The following is a 14,951-nucleotide window of genomic DNA, read 5'->3' as shown; positions in this document are numbered from 1 at the left end:
ATTTTAGAACTTTTAACACAATGTATTATCTTTCACATGGAATCAATTTGAAAGCTTGATGCATTTTTTTCATCAGCTTTCCTTGTGTGTGTCTCTTGAATGTATTTATTTGTTGCCTTAGTGTTCCTCCTTGTTTTTATGTGTTTGCATTAAGACCTCAATTATAACACTTATGCTAATCAACATTTAGATTCTTTAAGATAGGTATTAGAACTCAATTTTAGAATCTTTTCTTTAGGAAACATTTCTTGAATTTATTATGCGTGCAAGCTTTACCTCTAACCTCTTTTGCAAAATTTTCTAAGGCAATCTCATAACTCGATTTCAACAATGAGTACCTTACTGCCTTTAAATTTTGGGGTGGAGAGGTTTGAGCTAATGCATTCAAACTCGTCAAAATCTCATTATCAGTAATTAATTCCAAAAAAAATAAAAATAAAAATAAAAAATAAATTGATGAAAATAACAACTAAATAATAAAAATAAAAAGTAACTTGTTCAACTATGTTGTCGTTCTTGGAAAAAGAAAGATTTTATTAAAACTTCTAGAAAAAACTTATCCCTTAGCAATGTATTGTATATTTCCTTCATTGAATTGTGTTTGAGGCTGACAAGGTTATCATCACAAAAAAGGATGACTTTGTTGGCGAGGAATATCTAATTCATGTTTGTTTGTTTTAAATATTATTTATGTTCTTGCTTCCATGAATGAAAATGTCTCTCGTTTTACTTATGTTGTTAAATCTATTGATGTGTGGCATGGTAAAACTAGGATATGTAAATATTGCATCGATTAAAAGACTTAAAAACTTGCATCTTATTAATGTATCTGATTCACATGAAAATAGTAAATGCTAATATGCGTAGAAGCAAAATCACCAAAAAAAAAAAAAACTTTTAAAACACAACACATTAGAACTACTTGAGTTAATTCACACAAATCTAGTTGATTTAGAAACACTATGAGTAAAGGTGGCAAAAATATTGCATATTCTTTGTTGATGATTATTCTAGATATACAAAAGTTTATTTTCTAAAATCACAAGATGAAGCTAGAATGTTTGTGAAATTTAATATTGAAGTATAAAATCAATTAGGTATAAAAATAAAAAGATTAGGATCAGATAGAGAAGGTGAATATAGTGATAATTTCCTTAAGAAATTCTGTGAATTAAATGATATCATTCATGAAGTAACTGCTCCATATTCACCCCAACAAAATGGCATAACATAACATAAGAATAGAACGTTAAAAGAAATTATGAATGTCATGTTATTGATTTTTGGATTATCAGATAATATGTGGGGGAAACTGTACATTTTGCCTATTTTATTCTTAACAAGGCTCCTTACAAAGAGCTAGAATGACCTACAATTACCAAGGCCCATGGCCCAATAGCCAATTCACACTTGAGAGAGAATTCCTTGTCCACATTGGAAGTTTAAGGATTGGGAAGGATATAAATATGAGAGCACAACAAGGAACTTACAAAAGTGGTTAGAGTGGGAGTTAAAACTCTTCCACCACATGTGCACTACTGCCACTATCCGTCCAATTAGACGGGTGGGTAGGTTTGGATAACCGTGCTCACACGAAAGACAAAGAGAAACTTTTATTTCTTTTTCTTTATTCTTTTAAAATGTTATAGAATTAATTTGGATATGAAATTTTTAATTGTATAATAATTTCATATCTGAAAATTTTATTTTTCTCTAGATTTGAATGTTTTCTTCTTATTCAAAAACCAAAATCCTAATTTCCATGGTTACATAATACTATTTTTTTTTCATCTTCTCCTTCATTTCCTCACTGATTTTAAGCTCTCTTGATTCCAATCCTCTCTCTAACGAATGCACATTCGAAGTGGGTGTTGTGTTTGGAGAACAACCAACATAAATGATTCACACCATGGTCGTGTCGAAATTGCTTTCAAGATAGTAGTTTCCATGGCATAATACTTTATATCCGAATTAGACAACGAATTACATTTAGATACAAGAATGAAACTAAACTTACAAATTATATGTTAAAACTTACAAATTAAAAACAACATTAAAAATACAAACTTAAATTACTTAAGGAAACTTAAAAAACTTAATAGATTTACCATCAACTTTAAATCAAAAATTAAAATTAACAAATAAATTCGTAAAATTAAAACACAGTAGTTTCATATTGGTAGAAAAATCTGTTGAATTGTAGAAAAATTGCATGGCTTTAACTATAGTTTTATTGTTTCATTTGAATTAACGTTCCCATTAAAAAATCTGTCGCTTTAACCACAAAAGGAAAAAAAAAATTGAAACATACCTTATTGTTCCCCAAGTTGAGTCCAGTAACCATTTGGTGCATGTTATAAAACACTAATAGGTTTATACTCTTTACCAATACAAAAAATACCGATAGATCGTAAAAAACTTTGTCAAAGGCTCTGCTAATATTTTTATGTGTGCAAGAAACATAGATAGAAGTCCGTCACCAAAACTTCGCCGACACATTCGGTGTTACGTCAATAGTTCTATCGACGCAAATAAAAAGTGTGGGCAGAAAGTTTTTTCTACTGATGCAACATAAAACGCGACAAAAATGCTATTTTCATTAGTCGTTTATCCCTAAATTTTATGCTATTAATCCTTCGATTTCAAAATCTTACATATTCTGAGGTTTGAATTTTGTCTTCACTAAATCCCCAAGTTTCAAGATTTATACTTGTAAGTTTGATTTTTCACTAAATAGACATTTTCTATCTTTAGTGTAATGCTTATTAATTAATTTCAAAAGATTAAAAGAATTATAATTTTCACTCATTCTTCATTATTATTAAAATTAATTATAAATTTTGAGCATCATGTAACAGAATAGTAAGAAATTCCGTCAAAAATGGCTTCCAGAGTTCCTAAGTACTCTTTTTACTACAAGATGTTCGCTCGAGTCAAAATTTAGTTCAACTTTATCTAAAATTTTTCTAATTTACTCCAACATTTCTCAATTGTTGCTAATCGATTTTTGGATATCAAATGAATCTTCAAAATGTAATTTTAGTATAGCTAAATTCATCTCTTTAAATAAAAAATTTTAAGTATTTTATTTTCATAAAATATTATTTGACATATCTCTTGATCGAAAACATATAACATAATGAATTGAATCCTTATGAACACTTATGCTAGCAACTTTAATTCATACAACATTTCTAAACGTAATATTTAATTTGGAAGTACTTTAATTACACCAAAAACATGTCCAAACATATCCTCACCCTTTCAACTTCTAGATTTCATGAGAATGTCAAAGAAAACCGTGTGATGTTAGAAAGCACTAAAACAAAGATATTATCCGACATGATGTCTCAACATCTCCCAACTCAACATGTTCGAATGTTGTGTATATACATTTAATAGCTATAACAAAAGTCTTACAATATGATTTAAAACTTTGACTAAATATATAATTTTTATCTTCATTTTATATGTCATTTTTTAATTTTCAGGGATTTCAACTTTAACCTATAGATATTCATTTTATATGTCACAAAATGATGTGAGAATGTAAATTAATTTTGCATTTTTTCAAACTAGATTTTCGAATGTTAGTATAGTGCCATCTTTAGCTAGTCTTATTCTTTTAATAATATCAATCCATTTTGGCTTTGTTAAGTCATTATGAATTTTGGTTGTTAATTTAAAATAGGGCCACTTCCATTAATAGCAAAACAACTTGTAAAAATTGGATCTGTAGTTTTGATTTTTTGAGGGGATAACCGCAAAAATAGCCAAAATTAAACACGCGTCTTGAAATATGAACAAAATGAATTTTTATTGGATAAATAGCAAAAACACTTTTTTTAGTTTTATTTAATATTTATCAAGTTACTAAAATACCCCTAACAAACTATATAATTGAAATCGTGAATACAGTCATTGAAGCAAATCTTCAACAGATATATAATCAACCAAACTCCCATAAATCAAAGGATCATTCAACTCCAAAAAAAGAGAAAATTACTAGATAATTAAATATTCATCCCAACGATTAAGGAAGTATATTTGATTTATCTTCATAATTTTGAAGATATCAAATTTTTAAAAATCTATTTTAAACTGAACAACAAAATTTTAATGCTTTTAAAAAATAATATTTTAATGAATTTTAGAAGAATTACAATTACAGTATACGGTATCTGCAGTCCATTGACAACTATAAGCTAAAAATCAAAACAAACAATAGAAAAATAGATGAAAAAACATGTAGTGCGTGGTATTTGTAACACATTGGAAATCTCTAAGTGTTTGGAATAACAAAAAGGTAAGTAAATAGTGCAAATAACAGTTCAACAGATTTGAGAAAAACATACAAATACCTGGTATTTGATTTAAAATTCACTTAAGTAAAGAAAAAAGAGAGAGAGAAGAAGAATAGAGGCAAAAAAATATAGTGCATGTAAATACCAAGTATTTACAACTCATCAAAATCGTTTTAGAATAACAAGAATCGAGAAAATAGTATAAAAGAGACTTTACTAGATTTGAGAAAATATGCAAATAGCTTATATTTGCTATATTCCAATGAAACTCTCAAGAACACATTTTATTTCTATAGAGAGTGTAACGGTACCTTTTTTCCATCTCCTGTTCTTTTGACTAGCGCAAATGTGTCTACATATTTTCAATGATATTAGGAGAGCTTCCCATAAACCGCTATCTATATTGCAAGAACTAGTACAAATAATTACATGTTGGGTTTTATGTCCTAAAACTCGTAGATAGTAAATGTTATTAATTTATCATCATCAATAAAGAGTTACGATATTAATTCAATAAATGTTATTGATCGTGTTGTATTCTATTTTATCTTAACAACCTTAAATCCAATAAACTAACATCCAGTCTTATGAGTCTTGAACTATATGTGAAAATATATAGGGATCAATGTTCAAGAAGCCTAAAGGGTCTATATAGTAGGGATAAAGTTGGTATCTTATCTTTGTGATACTATGGATAAGGTCCACTTTGTATTTGATACAAATGCAACGATCCAACATGTTGGTGTAGGTGATACGCGAGTGGAGATATCCTATGCAATGAGTTTGCATAAGACCAGACCGTGAAATAGTAACCACTAGATGTAGCATTGTTAACTAGTTAGGTTCCTATTTCAATTGGATGACCTAGGCAGTAGTCTTAATCTTGAGTATATTACGAACTCCTATTCACGAAGGATTGTCCTTTGATTTGTATGGGTGAGAGTGGCCAGTTCGCCAACTCTACATGCCTATCATTTTGGGACAAGACCGAGTGAAAAGTTGCAAATATAATAATATAAGATAGAATTCACTCCTTCCCGATTTCAGAGTAAGTAGATGAGTATTCCCTTAAATGGTATCTCAGGGACTTCAACAAAGGACCCTATCCTCTCATTGGCCCAAGAGAGGTTTCTATTTATTGTTAGACCATAAACAGATTGTTCATTAGAGGAGCACTAGTACTTAAGGAGTCAAAGGTAACCTAAAGGTAAAAGAATAATTTGACCCAGTTGGTGTTACGAAGTGGATCTTTAGTAGAGTGTACCTACAGTTAACACATATTGATTAATTTGGTTAATGAGTTTAGCCAATTAATCTCATATCGTTGGAGCTTTTGTTCAGCGTTCCCTTGTTAGCTCATTAAAGGATATTAAAGAGGAATGATTTGAATTGTTCAATTTGAAGAAATTGTATATTAACATGATTAATATGTAATTGATTGTGGATTGATATATAATTTAAATTAAGTTGGAAAGAAACATTTGAATGAAATTCAAATAAATTAGATTCCCAAAGAGTTAATTAATTATTTATGGTAAAGATACGTTAAATTAGATTTAATGTATAAAGGATTTTTTTAATTAATTGTGCACAAGGATAAATTGGAAAAGACTTGGAGAAGGGGCTAACCCTTCTCCATATCAAGTCTTACTTATGACTCTTTTGGGCAAGATTTCATTTTGCAAATTTTACCTACCCACCAAAAGAAATCCTCTCTACTCACTCCAAAGAATAACAAGGTTATTTTCGTGGTCACGTTCAATATTGTTCGAGGAAACGTTCATGTTCGAGATCGTGTTCGTCGGAAAAGCAAGAGGGTCGTTCTAGGAGCTTGGAAATCTTCAAAGGTAAGAATAATTCTTCTTTCTTATTTTCCTTCTTCTCAAGCATGCTTTTAATATATTTATCTTTCCATATTCTGTTTAGAACGCTTCTGCTCGATATTCGATCTCAACACGGGTCCTTAAAGTTGTCCAACCCTTCAATTTGTAGGAAAATCTATTCAGTGTATTCACCTATGGTCACAATCAAACATTTGACAAAATACTCAAATATCACCCTATACTTTTTAACTTTTCCGTGATCCAACAAAACCCAAATCACTCACCTCATGAAAACAATCTAACCTATAAATTGTTGCTTGGTTGCGTAAATGGGGAAATCTGAATAGGCGGCCATAAGGATGGGAGGTGATAAAACATGAGATACAAATAAAGACAAGTCATATAAAAAGGAATCCAATAAAAGAATACAGGATATTGTTCTTATGTTTTTTGCCACAATAAACAATATTGGCTCATGTTTTTGGCGGAGAGAACCATAGATCAAAAGGTGAGTGAACTAATTCTAAGAAAACATAGCCCATAAAAAAGGAGTCTAACATAAGTTAAAAGAATAAATAAATCACTTCAGATTTTAAAGATATTTGATATTGGATTTTATAGTTCAACCGCTACATCATCTCTCATCCCAAAATAGTATAAACTTAGCCCACATTCATAGGGGCAATGTGGGAATAAGAAAAAATATTAGACTTGTTTTTTTACGTTTGGCCATAAATCATAAAGATCTTCTTTTGGATATTTTTCAAAGCCGAGCTTTTATTTTGGCCATACAGTAGAATTTCTCTTTTTTAAGTTTGCAAAAATAGCAAAAACAAGGCAACAACAGCGTAGCTCAATTGACATAGTGTTCATACTATCAATCTCATGGTATGAGATCCGATTCCCCCACCCCACATTTTAATATTCTAAAAGACAAACGTTAATAGATATCTGGTATCTTATTAATAATCTTCTTCAAATTTTAATATTATTGAGAATGAAGTTGATTGATGTTTGATTGCTTACTAATATACTTTAGAATTTAATATTTCCATTGATTGATGTCTAATAGTCTGCTAATGTATTAAAAAAATTAATATACTTGCTAATTGACGTCTCATAGTTTGTTGATTTACTAAAAAATTTAATATGTTTGTTAATTGATGCCTCATAGATTACTGATGTATTTTACGATTTTGGTATACGATTAATTTATGAAAAAAAAAAATTGAAGGGTCTATTGTTGATGAATTTCTAATACATCCATGTATGATGCCTGATTTCTGATATATTAGTTTTATTTTTTTTTTCTTTTTTAAGTTTCTTAATTGATATACTTATTAGATCTTCTAGTTAAATGATAGACTTAAAATGAACCAAATTCAGTAGCTTATCAAATATGTAAAAATATCTTTGATAGATCCTATAGACCCATGCTCTGAAGGTGACCCTCGGACACTATAGCTGTGAGAGCCTTTGTAAACGAATCAACAACATTTTTCTCCGAGGCGATCTTCGTGACGATCACTTCACCTCGATGCACTATCATGCGGATCGACTTTAACATGGCGTGAGAGAGTTTCCTCATAGTCGACTCCCTCCACTTGGGTATAACCCTTTGCCACAAGTCTATTATATACTCTATTATATAGAGTACATCATTTCAATTGATATACCTAAAATTTAGTATATCACTGACATACTATCAATATATCTAAAATTAAGTATATCAACAGTATAATCCATCTCATGTAGTGATATGGATCAGGATCGATGAGTTGCATTAGTAAACTTTAGTTGTTTTTAGTTAAATTTCAACATTTTAATTTTAGAGATATTTGTTGTCTTTAATTAATTTCTAGTTTTTAAGTATTAAATTTTATGTCTAATCAATGTTTCTAGAAGAAATGCATTAAATATGGTAGTTGGAAAATGGTGGCGACTATTAATGGAGTTTGCATTAAAGGAAGGGGGTTCTAGATGAAACTTGAGAAGAAAACTTTAATGCTTTATTTACTTTTGTTTATTTGTATTAAATAGATTACGATCTCTACAAGGCTATATAAAGCCTTTTATCCTTGATTTGTAATGAGATTAAGATTTTGATGAATGAAACTTGAGATCTCATATTTGAGACTTTTTCCTTAGAATTTTGCAATTTCTGTGATATAATGCATGTGAGTCACTCAATCTAACATTGATCAAGTTAATTGTAGAGTGACTCAATCTAGAACAAGATTTTCTAATCTTGCTTTTAGAACCTTGATCGAGAGGTAATCTAATTCTAGTATTTTCTCGTGAACTAAATCGTATGGGAAGGTATTAATTTCTTAGATTTAAAGGTTCTTGCTACATAATAGCTTAGGTCTTTCGGTTGAGGGTTAGGATTACCTTATCATTTCGTATCAAAGAATTGGGTTACCTTATTCTTTGGTATCAAAGAATAGATTGCATCTTTGTGGTCTACTCTAGAATTGATTCTATCTGCCTTTATTGTTTTTACATTTTAATTCAAGCTTTCAATTCTGTTCATTGATTCCTTTTCATCCATTGTTCTTTCATCTTTTTATGTAAAAATCAGAACTTGTTTAGGCAATTGTTCATGCAAATTGAGTGTATGATCTTTGATATTTAAATCAATTTGATATAATGGAGTTATTACATTAACTTTCTCTGTTTTTTGTCAATTCCAAGATCAACTGCATGTTATTTTCAGAGTCCTTTCGACTTCCTATCATTAATTATTAAAAAATATTCTCAATGCTGAACTTCCTACTTTTCTTTTGAATCTTTCTCAATGCAAATGACTGAATTTGATTTGGTATCCTTCCACATAAGCTTAGTTCAACCTCTTATCTTTTTTGTTAAGAAGGGCATTTAGTTAAGAGCAATACGTAAGACTCATTTATTTGCAATTTCATTCTTGTGTTCAGTTTTATCCGAAATTTGCTTTGTACTTTTCCTTTTTTGTTTGTGCCTTTCATTGTTTTCATGTTCTGTTTTTAGCCTATTTTCATATAGAGTCTTGCTTATATTGAATATCTCTATTTCAAGAATTTCTTATTCCACGTAAGCCTACTCTAATACATATTTAGCCACTTTCCCAAATAGCCTACCTTTTGTATGCAAACACAAGTGTTCTTGAGTGAACAATCCAGCGAGTTGAGTGTTTTTAGGTCTATTTTTTTCATCTTACTATCATGTTTCATCGAGGAAGAATTCGCCATGAGAGGTGCAATAGCAATGAAAATTTTTCGAAGAATTTTCACAATAGTTTGGTCGAATTACATCAAGCTGTCAATTACTTATCTAAATTAATTCAAGAGTTGAATTTGGGAGACCAAAATTTAAAAAAAAAAATGCTTAATTTATCTGAATAAAGTATACCTATTGTTGTGGTAGAGCATAAAGTTCAAGATGACATACTTTGTGAAAATTTAGTTGATTGTATTGTAACACCTAATATTGAAGTTCATGTTTATGTGTTTGAGTTAGAGGAAAAGGCAAAAAAAGGCCAAAATAAAAGTATGTAAATTGATTGAAAAAGAATCTTGTGAGAAAAGAGTGAGAAAGAAAATATCACACCCCCTCTCGAGTTCTATTCCCCAAACCCGAAAGGAGATGTGAAGACAGCTAACATCACCCTTGTGATATCAGCTGTCCAACCTTAACCAACATATCAGATACTAACATGCATATTTTAATTAACTTTTAATAAAAATTACAAGTGTTCATTCTAAATTTATTTTTAAGCCTAGTTAATCCTAATGACTTTCAATAGTAACCATATCCGAGGTTACACTTCGTGAAAGAGAAATATTTTAAAGTGGTTCCTTCAAACATAGTAGCTCCTAACGATCTTAAGCGCTCTATACCATACTTTTTCTTCGGGTCGAGTTGTATGGTTCCCAGGCTCTCATGTAGCTTGCAAACGAATATATCTAACAATCGCTCTTCCTCTCTAACTCTTTCCTGGGGATGGCTAGATTCCCCTTCATTTTCCTCTTCAGATCTATCAGTATTGCGTTGATCTTGGCGTTTCTCGCTTCTCAGCATAATTTTTCTACAAGGTAGCCAAATATCGATTAAGTATAAATCGTATCTTACTTAATTACTTACCACACACTAACTACACAAGCTCCCAATTATTTATTCACATTATTAGTTATTTACAGCGCTAGTCCTATTCACTTATTTACATTCTTTGTTTTCTCCTTGGACTTTTCTTTTCTTCTATATATTTTTTTCTTCCTAATCCTTAATAGATAGTCTTCTGAAAATCGCTTCCTTAGTAGTCATGCCAGGTTTCTTTTCTTGTTTCCAAGGGCAATCTCCCTGAGCATATCCAGGTTGTTGACAGGACAAGCAGAATTTTCGAGAGTCTTCAACACAAACCTCATATGGAGATTTGTCGTCAAATTCAATTATTATTCTATGGAAAATATCGGTTTCAGAATTCCAAATAGAGCCTCTCGACTGGCCAGAACTTCCTGATGTGTGAGTCTTTTTTTTTTCCATACCTACTGCTTACCGGTGCAACTTGTTGTAGTTGGTTTTCTCTCATAATTTGTTCTTGTCTTTTCCTAGTCTTCTGTTGGAAGTATACGTAATTATTCCTAAAGTGGCCCTGTCGACCACAACCATAACATATGCTTGTTCCTAACAAAAATGGGCTTTGGTGATTTTTCCCACACTTCGGACATTCAGATTCCTTACTGAATCTTGGTGTATTTACTCCTGGGTTAATGATCTGGTATCCCAAATCAATGTCTAAGTAAGGGTTGTTAATTTCAATGTTTCCTTTATTTCCCCTAGAGTCAGTGCTACAGGTAGCGTCACTTGTTCTAGAATCTTGCCACCACCAGGGTCTGCCACTCAGATACATTTTCCTATACTGAACATCATTTTTAAGTTATATTCTAAATTGTAGCTAACTCCTATTGTTCCCAGGGTTTCCTGTGACCCTCTCCCATGCCTGTTATGAGCTAGCCAAAACCTATAAACCTATACTAATTTTTATTCTCAAGGTTTTTCTAGAACCTTATGCTCTGATACCAACTTGTCACACTGTAAAATTTGAACCCTAACTACTTTAAGTAGTAATGTGATGTCTTCTAGTGAGTTAAATGAAGCCATGTTTTAGGAGGGTTAGATGATGGAAGCAAGAAGAAATAAGCTCTTGTGTAGCTAAGTGTAAACCCCGAATTCTAAGTTCCTAAACAAGTATGTTTAGCTAAAAGGAATGATATATTAAATATTTAATAAGTGAAAATTCATGTTAGTTATAGAAGTTGTGGAGAAAGAAAAAGAAAAACATATTAAATAAGGAAACTCACTTATTGGTTTGACACGTGGCGGTTAATCCTTGAATTCGGGAGGCAGCAGGAAGATTAAAAGAAAAAGGAACTTCGAAAGCTTGGTTTCGACAATTTACATGAGCAAATTTAGTGAAATTGGTGTCATTTGAAAGCTAGGAGAATCTAGTTTTCAAAGTTATCTTGCTGGAGAAAGATTACAGGAGAAGAAGAATAAAAAGTGATGAAATTATAGAAGAGCTGAATCTTGGGTTAATCAGTGCCTGAGATGATTATTGGAAGCTCTTGGACTTATAAGGAATTTTTGGCTGAAATTTTAAGGTAAGAAATTTAACTCAATTTTAAACATGTTTAATAAAGGAAGTTTCTTCAAAAGAGAACTGGATTTTGAGTTATGAATTTTTGAAATTGTAATAGAGAAGCTGTACATAAGCAGACCGTTGCTTGGGAAGAACAAGCAAATAGCTCATATGGAGAATGAGGATCTCACTAATGAAGGAAATCTCGCTAATTTTGTGCTGAGGATCTCACTCTAGAGGGAAATCTCGCTAGAAATTGGGCTGAATATTGTTGGTAAGGTTAGTATTGCTAGGATGAAAGGTTGCCAGGAAAAAAACTTGATCTCACTCATGAGGATCTCGTTGTCTCGCTCATGAGGATCTCGCTGATCTCGCTCATGAAGATCTCGCTGATCTCGCTCATGAGAATCTCACTGGTCTCACTCATGAGGAGGATCTCGCTCATGAGGATCTCATTTATGAGGAGGATCTCGCTAGTAAAGCTGTCTTTGATGATGAAAGTTCCATTAGTAAATGAACTATTTAAGGTATTTTGCTAAGAATTCTAAGTAGTTAACCGGGAATTATGTCCTTTCAAGCAAAGAAGAGCTAGGAGAGGCGTATAACTCGTTAAAAGGCCAACGAGCTGTGAGTGACTATGTGATGATTTATTGTTTTAATGGTTTAGAAACTATGATTTCCTTGAAGTTATTTCTCATGCTAAGTGTTAGAAACTATGATTTCTTTGAATATATTCCTCATGCTAAGTGTTTAAATGAAATGCCAAGCAACGTATTTGTGAAACTATTTCTCATGCTAAGTAAAACATGTTTTCCATGGAATTGACATGAGTTAAATATGTTATCTTGTCCAAATACTTTTAGCATGTCTTAGTAACTCCATTTTCATGATGTTTACTAGTGTATGGGTTTTCCAAGTATGTTTTCCATGTCTAACGCATGCTAGTGGTTTTTACAAGCTGGTTCAGTATGTTTTAAGCCAACTTATTTCACAAAGTATGAAGCATGCGTTAGCATTAAAGCTAAGGTTGAATGAAGCTTGATGTACTATGTTTTAAATACCTAAGGTTGTCAAACTACATGCGTTGGTATTCCTAAACAAAATGAAAAGGGATACTGAAGGTAAGGAAGGTATCCTAAAAAGTTTTCTATGTTATATTTGAAAACTATTCTTTTAATGCTCTTCGAGAACTTGATAACTTAAGTGAGCCAGATACTGAAGGTAAGGAAGGTATCTGAATAAATATACCGAAGGTGTTGACAGTACATAGAAAACACCACATGCACGTTGGTAATACGACGTCGAGGAATTGAGCAAAAGGGTTCTCCCCAACTAAGATTGACGTTGAGGAATTGAGCAAAAGGGTTCTCCCCGACTAAGGTTGACGTTAAGGGATTGAGCAAAAGGGTTCTCCCCGACTAAGGTTGACGTTGAGGGATTGAGCAAAAGGGTTCTCCCCGACTAAGATTGACATTGAGGGATTGAGCAAAAGGGTTCTCCCCAACTAAGGTTGACATTGAGGGTTAGATCTAGTAGTTCACTCTCGACTAAGGATAAAGGAAGGTCGAAGTATGAGTCTCTTGATTAGTAACAGACGTTGGGAGCTAGAGCGATGTATGCTCGTTCTCAACTAAGGAACATTGATGTTTAAATGGTGGTTTTAAAGGTTTTATGTACATGTTTGCTTGGTATATTCTAGTTTCAGTATTATGTTTTCAAGCTTTTGGTTTAAAGCATGAGATTTATATTTTTATTAAGTCACTCACTGGGCTTCTAGTTCACATTTTTAAATGTTTTCCTTTTCAAGTAGTAGTCAGTTCCCAAAAGACTTTTCTGCTGCTGCTCTGCCACTCAAGACACAGGTTGAAGGAAGTGTAATTGAAGACCTGTATTAGTTAGTACACATGCATCTATCTAGTGACTAGTATTCTTGATAGGGCTCACTAGGTTGTATTATCTATGTATGTTAAACAATGCTGCGAAACCCTATAATGTAAATGTGTTAAGTTCTGAGTTATTATGTATGTATTCAAGGTTTGAGCAAGATTTAACAGGTAAAATAGGCAGTAAGTGCCAGCAAAAGGGTTGGTAATTGCTGCAGTCACCATTCCATCCAGGTTAGGAGAGTAATCTGGAGCGAGATTTGATACACACCCCCTCCCGAGTTCTATTACCCAAACCCGAAAAGAGATGTGAAGACAGTTAACACCACCCATGTGATATTAACTGTCCAACCTTAACTAACACATCAGATACTAACATGCATAATTTAATTAACTTTTAATAGCAATTACAAGTGTTCATTCTAAATACATTTCCAAATTTCATTAATCCTAATGACTTTTAATAGTAACCAAATCTGAGGTTTCGCTTCGTGAGAGAGTGGCAATCGGCAATCCAGACCTTGAATGGCTTTTCAGAACGTTCTTTTATTCCGCTACCTAGGGGGAAAATAAAACATTGGAAAACGTGAGCTAAAAGCCCTGTGAGTGGTATATTTTATAAGAAAATACGTTTGTTCTAGAAATTTATTTTTGGAAACCAATTTCACTATCAAGCAATCATAACACATAAGAATGTAACTCTTCCAGCCTGATAATTGGCTACCCCAAGTGTGATCATATATTTTTCAGGTATTCCCATGAATTTCCCGATATGAATGTTGAGGAAACAATCCCAGTACCCTTATAACCGCCGAATGTGCACATGTTGACAATTTTCTATTAGACGTGCTTGAGACACGCTAACAATTTCCCAGGGCACAATCCCAGTTTCCAATGCAACATGTTATGCAAAACATCAAGAATCAAATCAACAAATAAAATCCAGAAAAACACATTTTTCAATCATTCAAATTTTCAAACCTTATAATCCAAACATACGAAAAATAGAAAACCACTCACAGTCCTCTTGTTAATTTCCTTTACAGTCCTCTTAGAGCAACCCTTTGTCCAGTTTTCTTGAGTTCTACTTATTTTCAAAGAATTCCTAAATTAGCTCGAAATTCCTCAAATAAATCAATTTTAGCTTTAAATATATCCTTGAATTGAAATAAGTAGCTTACCCACTTCAAATTACCCAAAAAATAGGTCTAACGCCCAAAAACACAACTTTTGAGGTTATTTAGGTAATCTGGTGGTGTCAACGGCAGTCAGCGTGTTGGGTTGGGCGTAGCTGGGCGACAATCCTCACACAGGCGTGGCATAACAT

General features: G+C 32.1%; 1 long non-coding RNA gene across 1 annotated transcript; it reads left to right on the top strand.

The window, feature by feature from the left end:
* Positions 1-5,967: 5,967 nt before the first annotated feature.
* LOC150032018 (uncharacterized) lies at positions 5,968-8,271 on the top strand. The gene is made up of 2 exons (XR_016525462.1): positions 5,968-6,151; positions 7,548-8,271. It is a non-coding gene; the product is annotated as an uncharacterized LOC150032018 (long non-coding RNA).
* The last annotated feature ends 6,680 nt before the right edge of the window (positions 8,272-14,951 follow it).

This window comes from Benincasa hispida, chromosome 12 (genome assembly GCF_027475165.1).
Source record: "Benincasa hispida cultivar pf3 chromosome 12, pf3_genome.v1.1, whole genome shotgun sequence".
NCBI lineage: Eukaryota > Viridiplantae > Streptophyta > Magnoliopsida > Cucurbitales > Cucurbitaceae > Benincasa > Benincasa hispida.
The sequence above is the reverse complement of the archived record's forward strand: the minus strand, read 5'-3'. Positions and strand labels throughout refer to the sequence as shown.